This window comes from Oncorhynchus tshawytscha, linkage group LG20 (genome assembly GCF_018296145.1).
Source record: "Oncorhynchus tshawytscha isolate Ot180627B linkage group LG20, Otsh_v2.0, whole genome shotgun sequence".
Classification (NCBI taxonomy): domain Eukaryota; kingdom Metazoa; phylum Chordata; class Actinopteri; order Salmoniformes; family Salmonidae; genus Oncorhynchus; species Oncorhynchus tshawytscha.
Genome location: NC_056448.1, coordinates 42,392,326 through 42,398,963, shown reverse-complemented (window position 1 = coordinate 42,398,963; position 6,638 = coordinate 42,392,326).

The following is a 6,638-nucleotide window of genomic DNA, read 5'->3' as shown; positions in this document are numbered from 1 at the left end:
AATATTTCAGAAATGTGTTGTTGGGCTAATATGTTGGAAAGATGTCAAAAGAGGTTACAGAAGATGGAAATTTAAAAAGTGTCCCGCGTTTTTTTGGGCCTGGTGGGAGTCTGTCAACGTGCCCTTGAGCAGGGCATTGACTCTGGATGCTTCTGTGTGTCGCTCTGAATGGGAGTCTGTTGGATGACTGGTATGATGTAGTTGTTGAGCTGCTTCACTGTAAGTATATTGTATGTTTCGGATATAAAAAATATTATATATATATATATATATATATAAATAAGTGTCCCACTTTTTGTGAATTCACCCTACATTTTATACTGTATCTATGAGCAGTAACCTAGAGGTGTGGTAGTCTAACACACTAAGAGTAGTCTTGACATATGGACAATTACACTGCTTGCTCTGGGAGTGTTAGTGTTGCCAGCACCTCTCTAACATTGCCTTGCCCTGAGAGAACTCAATCATATCTAATTGTGCCCATTCATCGATATGTATCTCGTCTGCATGCACGTCGTTCGTTGTTCTCGTTAACACATCCACAGAGTGATTCATTAACGCTCCAATTGACTTCCCCACTTTTATTGATGACCCTTTTTGTTGGCAATTTGATTGAATAAGCTGATCAAACCCAGACTGAAGCTCCATTAGCTTTGACCTTGATGTGTCTGGGCGGTCTTTTACGTTCTACAACATGGCAGAGAGGGTGACCTTTTCAAATAATGTCAACTGCCGCCTTGAGCTTTTGTCACAAGAAATGCCTATTGAAGGCACTGACGCCAGAGCTGTCAGTATCCCGTTGTTTGGAGAGCACAATGATAAAAATATTTAAAAAATATACACTACTATAGTAAAATAAAGTGGAGTGGGCAGTCAAAAGCTAACAAATGAGAATGGGTGTTGGTACAGTTACAGTATTTAAAAAACTCCTCTTGTGTTAGACTCTGCTCTGACACCAACATGGTGGAATAAAAATAGACCAGGTTATGCACAGCCACATGCATATTTTGATAGTCCAATAATAAGCAAATTAACTAGAATGTTAGGCATTATTGCCTGTTAAGCATTATTACATGTTAGGCATTATTACCTGTTAGACATTATTACCTGTTAGACATTATTACATGTTAGGAATTATTACTTAGACATTATTGCCTGGTGTGCATTATTGCCTGTTAGACATTATTACCTGTTAGACATTATTACCTGTTAGGAATTATTACTTAGACATTATTGCCTGTTAGACATTATTACCTGTTAGACATTATTACCTGTTAGGAATTATTACTTAGACATTATTGCCTGGTGTGCATTATTACCTGTTAGACATTATTACATGTTAGACATTATTGCCTGGTTGTGCATTATTGCCTGTTATACATTATTGCCTGTTAGACATTATTGCCTGGTATGCATTATTACCTGTTAGACATTATTACATGTTAGACATTATTACCTGTTAGACATTATTACCTGTTAGGAATTATTACTTAGACATTATTGCCTGGTGTGCATTATTGCCTGTTAGACATTTGTCACGAACCGGCTCAAAGCCAGTAACAAAGGGAGACAACGTGGAGATAAGGAGTAACAAAATATATATTTATTAACTAAAGCAACTAAGGAAAATATACAATGGTGTGTGTAATCAGTAGTGTAAGTGAGTGTTTTGCATGCATGAATGTGATAATGCAGGGTGTTGAAAGGTGCCAAAGCAAACAAACAAAAGGCCACCAAGAACCACAACACAATCTACAAAGGTGTCTGCATGGAGAGAGTCTCCTCCATGAATGTGGAAGAGGTCTATTTATCATGGGAGACACCTGGCCCAGGTGTTTCCCATGAAGCTGACGACCCTCCCAACTCCGCCCACCGGCATCCTAATAAGGAAACAAGAACAAAGACAGAATACTACAGACAGAGTGGGAGGGTCGTCACACATTATTGCCTGTTAGACATTATTGCCTGGTGTGCATTATTACCTGTTAGACATTATTACCAGTTAGACATTATTACCTGTTAGGAATTAAATCAAATCAAATCAAATTTATTTATATAGCCCTTCGTACATCAGCTGATATCTCAAAGTGCTGTACAGAAACCCAGCCTAAAACCCCAAACAGCAAGCAATGCAGGTGTAGAAGCACGGTGGCTAGGAAAAACTCCCTAGAAAGGCCAAAACCTAGGAAGAAACCTAGAGAGGAACCAGGCTATGTGGGGTGGCCAGTCCTCTTCTGGCTGTGCCGGGTGGAGATTATAACAGAACATGGCCAAGATGTTCAAATGTTCATAAATGACCAGCATGGTCGAATAATAATAAGGCAGAACAGTTGAAACTGGAGCAGCAGCACAGTCAGGTGGAAGTTGAAACTAGAGCAGCAGCATGGCCAGGTGGACTGGGGACAGCAAGGAGTCATCATGTCAGGTAGTCCTGGGGCATGGTCCTAGGGCTCAGGTCAGTTGAAACTGGAACAGCAGCATGGCCATGGAATTATTACTTAGACATTATTGCCTGGTGTGCATTATTACCTGTTAAGCATGATTACCTCTTAGGCATTATTACCTGATAGACATTATTACCTGTTAGGAATTATTACTTAGACATTATTGCCTGGTGTGCATTATTACCTGTTAAGCATGATTACCTCTTAGGCATTATTACCTGATAGACATTATTACCTGTTTGGAATTATTACTTAGACATTATTGCCTGGTGTGCATTATTACCTGTTAAGCATGATTACCTCTTAGGCATTATTACCTGATAGACATTATGACCCGATAGGTTACATATATTACCTGGAGTTCAGCTGTTCACCTGTACTGTATCTTACCTCTATTCACAATTCATTATTCAGCTAGCTGTTGGAGTTCAGCCTAATAGAGACAGAGGATTATAATTCTTGATATAATTAGCAATAATAAATGCCTTATACCTGCAGAGTACCAGCATATGTTTTTAGAAAAAATCCAATTACCACTTCATTTTCTCCTACTGTGAACTCGCAAGTAATTACTTTGCATTTTAAGCCCCTCTGTGCTATTTAGGGAAGAAGGAAAATTAGCTTACTCTTCTTAGCCTGTGTATATTTACCACCATCTCCTCTTACATTTGTCTTTAAAGGGGCAATTTGGGATTCAAACAACAACTTTTTGGGGGGCAGCTGAGGTATCGGGCTGGAGAAACGTAACCACTCTCAAATTCATAGACGGAGCTGTGGACTGACCATCCATGGGATCAAAATGATAGTTTAAACCATATTTTGAAGCTATACGGTATTTATATTTTGGGTTCTGATTGAGTAAGACGATTGAAATAAGCTCATTAAGCATTTATGTTATATTCTTCCAGAATCAATAGCTATGCGTAAATCATTCATTTAAAAGTCTAAAATGATGTCCCAATTGCAGATTGCCTCCTTTTTAAGGTTTATTTATAACCCTTTTCCTTTGCATGAGCTTGCCACAGCCAATAACCAACAACATCAGAGAAAAGTGGCAGACTGGTAAGACGTTCTTTTTGGGTTGAAGTATGGAGCTATTTTTGGTCTTGGCAGCAGGCGTAGCGTGCTGGGATTTTAGATGGTGTTTGTTCATGAAAATTAGTGGGAGGTGCTTGAGAGCACCAGCTGCCCCCATCGTGATGTCAATCTGCTCAACCGAGGGGTCTCTGGCTGAGAGCTCTACTCATAACCGAGGTGTCTCTGGCTGAGAGCTCTACTCATAACCGAGGGTCTCTGGCTGAGAGCTCTACTCATAACCAAGGGGCTCTGGCTGAGAGCTCTACTCATAACCGAGGGTCTCTGGCTGAGAGCTCTACTCATAACCGAGGGGTGTCTGGCTGAGAGCTCTACTCATAACCGAGGTGTCTCTGGCTGAGAGCTCTACTCATAACCGAGGGTCTCTGGCTGAGAGCTCTACTCATAACCGAGGGTCTCTGGCTGAGAGCTCTCCTCATAACTGAGGGTCTCTGGCTGAGAGCTCTACTCATAACCGAGGTGTCTCTGGCTGAGAGCTCTACTCATAACCGAGGGTCTCTGGCTGAGAGCTCTACTCATAACCGAGGGGTCTCTGGCTGAGAGCTCTACTCATAACCGCTCTGGCTGAGAGCTCTACTCATAACCAAGGGGTCTCTGGCTGAGAGCTCTACTCATAACCGAGGGTCTCTGGCTGAGAGCTCTACTCATAACCGAGGGGTCTCTGGCTGAGAGCTCTACTCATAACCGAGGTGTCTCTGGCTGAGAGCTCTACTCATAACCGAGGGGTCTCTGGCTGAGAGCTCTACTCATAACCGAGGGGTCTCTGGCTGAGAGCTCTCCTCATAACCGAGGGGTCTCTGGCTGAGAGCTCTCCTCATTTCGGGGTCTCCTGGTATGGAATATATTTTGTTGACAACGTTATCACCTGTCCTGCTCTACAGAATTCATGCTATAATAGCGTTATAAGGGCATTATTAAAGCAGATACCTGGTATCTCATCCTCAACTTGATTGTGTTACTATGCTGAAGAAGTATTAGTTACAATGTTCCAGTACATCAATGTAAAACATGGACGACTTCATATCAGTCATCCCAAAACAAATATAGCTACATGTTACCCAACCAAGCAGGGCTCAACAACATCTCTGAGAGAGAGAAGTCGGAGACAAACGTCTTCAATCCCAGGTTTGATAGAGCACATACATAATATATTTGGTACCATGCTGCCCAAATATCATCAATAAGTAATTCACCATGTGATTCACCATGTTTTCTCCTTTAAATACAATGTCATGCTTGTTATTGTAGCTCTGGGTTATAATTAGGACAATGCTTTATTCCTATCTGCGAAGACCCGTCTGCATCCCAAATGGCAACCTATTCCCTATATAGTGCACTACTTTTGACCAGAGCCCTATGGCACCCTATTCCCTACATAGTGCACTACTTTCAACTAGGGCTCTGGGACGCACAACCCATCGGAAATGTCAGGTCACCTGCTGGAGGCTTAGCTGAGAACTGTTGGAGATTTTGCCAGATTTTACCCGGCACCTGAAGCTACTCTCGCTGTTCATTTGATCTTGTGATTGGTGGGAGTGTGTGTTCAACATCATGTTCAGCTGCCATTGGTGTTTGATGAGACTCTTACTGCAGGGGAGCAACCAAGGCATCTATGTGTTTAGTATCATGAAATTATAATGTTCATATAGTGTCCAATATAGTATTCTTTTACTGACCAAAATGTTAACACTTTTATTGAACTGTTTGTCATAAAAGTCCTATGTTTGTCATAAACAAGACATAACAAATATGTCTTGTCACTGAGTGTCAAGTGACAAGACATACATTTGTTATGTTAATGACAATATTGGGATGCTGTTAAGATGTACAGTTCAAATAAAGTGTTAACAAACAAATACCTAACCACTGAAATACCTAACCACTGAAATACCTAACCACTGAAATACCTAACCACTGGAATACCTAACCACTGAAATACCTAACCACTGAAATACCTAACCACTGAAATACCTAGCCACTGGAATACCTAACCACTGAAATACCTAGCCACTGGAATACCTAACCACTGAAATACCTAACCACTGAAATACCTAACCACTGAAATACCTAACCACTGAAATACCTAACCACTGAAATACCTAACCACTGAAATACCTAACCACTGAAATAACTGGAATACCTAACCACTGAAATACCTAGCCACCCTACCACTGAAATACCTAACCACTGAAATACCTAACCACTGAAATACCTAACCACTGAAATACCTAACCACTGAAATACCTAACCACTGAAATACCTAACCACTGAAATACCTAACCACTGAAATACCTAACCACTGAAATACCTAACCACTGAAATACCTAACCACTGAAATACCACTGAAATACCTAACCACTGAATACCTAACCACTGAAATACCTAACCACTGAAATACCTAACCACTGGAATACCTAACCACTGAAATACCTAACCACTGAATACCTAACCACTGAAATACCTAACCACTGAAATACCTAACCACTGAAATACCTAACCACTGAAATACCTAACCACCACTGAAATACCTAACCACTGAAATACCTAACCACTGAAATACCTAACCACTGAAATACCTAACCACTGAAATACCTAACCACTGAAATACCTAGCCACTGGAATACCTAACCACTGAAATACCTAACCACTGAAATACCTAACCACTGAAATACCTAACCACTGAAATACCTAACCACTGGAATACCTAACCACTGAAATACCTAACCACTGAAATACCTAACCACTGGAATACCTAACCACTGAAATACCTAACCACTGAAATACCTAACCACTGGAATACCTAACCACTGAAATACCTAACCACTGAAATACCTAACCACTGAAATACCTAACCACTGAAATACCTAACCACTGGAATACCTAACCACTGAAATACCTAACCACTGAAATACCTAGCCACTGAAATACCTAACCACTGAAATACCTAACCACTGAAATACCTAACCACTGGAATACCTAACCACTGAAATACCTAACCACTGAAATACCTAACCACTGGAATACCTAACCATTGTTCTTAATAAAGTGGCTAGCTGGGTTTTATGTTTGTACGTTTTAATACTATTTTGAGGCAGAGCT